A 1,910-nucleotide genomic window follows, 5' to 3' on the forward strand; every position below is an offset into this window, starting at 1 on the left:
CTCACCCCTACCTCCTTCTCTGAATTTCTTGCAAAAACAATCAAGTAAGATATAAATATGAATGAATGGATATTTACAATATAGGCTATAGCTTGTAAAGACGGAAACGCAAGGGTGGCGTCTTCAAATTTGTTCACTCTGGGACCCGTTTTCCAAAAATAGCGTCTTCAGGCTCCCAGAACGCGGCTCCGTGTGGATGAAACGGCAATGCGATAAAAAAACCTTGGCAGATACACCCAAATTCGTCTCTGTGTGGACATGACCTTATGAACCCTGCTTTCCAGCATGACCTTGATAGCCAGTAGCTAGCATTACAAGGCAGTACCATCCTACTCTCTCTCATCTTAAAAAGACAACCAGGGAGCGTTGCCTCAGTTTACTAAAATGTGTCATAGACACAAAACTATGTACTTCCTCTCTTAACATCCGCCCCTTTCCGGGGCCTCTATTGGACGTCTTCCCTTTGCTATGACATCTATTGTAACTGACTGTAAGATGTAGTCACTGTTGTGGTCAGTACCAAATCAGTGCTTCATTTTGGCCGGTGCAGAGTACCAGTAGGTCTACCTTAAATTCTCGACTGCTTGAGCACTACCACCAGATAACTAAAATTCCTTCTGAAATATGAACAGTAGTGAAAAAACAGCAACGTCATTCCACTTGAAGCACTATGTCATATACTCTTCCATGTGGTTCTGTAGTTTGGTTCTCGTGCTAGACTGCATAGAGGACCCATTCTTCACAAAGCGATGACAAGACAATTGCAACGTTATCTTAAGGTGAACAATACTATCAGTTGTCTATGTCGCTCTTGTAGTGACAGCGCTGGTTCTGGGGGAGGCTACAGAAGAGATGGTCATCCATCTTATCAAACCCAAAATGACCCACTGTCAATGTCAGCTTGATTGTAGAAGTTGTAAATGTTGTCTGCCAGCTGTCCTCAGGGGTGATCTGTTCAGATTCAGATAACGTTTATTGCCATTATGCTTGACACATATAGGAATTTGCTTTGACATTACAGTAGGTGCGTTTATGCTTTTTTCACGTGTATACAAAAACAAATGCAAAAAACAGGACAACACAGGACAGACAACAGTGCATTGGATAGTGATACATATATAAAGTGCAGTGCAGAGTTTATACAGTGAGTCCAGTGCATATTCAGTCCTGGGCAGACTTGGGGGCGGGGGGGGGGAGCGGGGGAAGCCAGAGTCATTTATCAGCCTGGCGGCTGAGGGGAAGAACCTGAGCCTGTGGCCTTTGCAGTTTTAGGCAGCCGCAACCTTCTCCCAGAGGGAAGCAGGGTGAGGAGGCCGTGGCCAGGGTGGGAGGGGTCGGCCATGATCTGTATCAGGTCCCACGTGTCTACGATTTGCAGCTTTGCTTAATTAAGTTGGGTGGTGGGTGCAGATGCCGCTCAGCCTCTTTAGACCCTGCTACCATTGTGTTTGGACAGGTCAGCAGTCAAAGTAAAACCAGAGCCATAACAGCAAATACCAAACAGTTTCTGCCTCTGCATAATACACTTCTTAGATTTCAAACACTGATTGCTTTTAAAGGGTAGTTCACCCAAAACACAAATGAGCATAATCTCATGTATGTTGGCTGTAGTCGGTTCACCAACAGTTTGGGGATATTTTGTCCCTTACTGAGATCCATAGATAGCCATATGTTGTTGAGTCAGCGTTGCCATGGGGCCCCATTCATTCTGAAAACATGTCTGAATTTTATTTCAATACATTTTATTTCGATGACATGATGTAATGAAAACGTACAGATCTTTCTGAAATTTCCAGATTTAGAAATGAAATTTGTTCCATAATTTTGACTATTTGCTTTTGTCAACATGTTTAAAAAGAAAAGCGTTTCAATCCCTACAGAAAATAAATGTGATTGAAAAATTGTTTTGG

The sequence above is a fragment of the Nansenia antarctica genome (genome assembly GCF_963989245.1).
Source record: "Nansenia antarctica genome assembly, chromosome: 15".
Taxonomy (NCBI): domain Eukaryota; kingdom Metazoa; phylum Chordata; class Actinopteri; order Argentiniformes; family Microstomatidae; genus Nansenia; species Nansenia antarctica.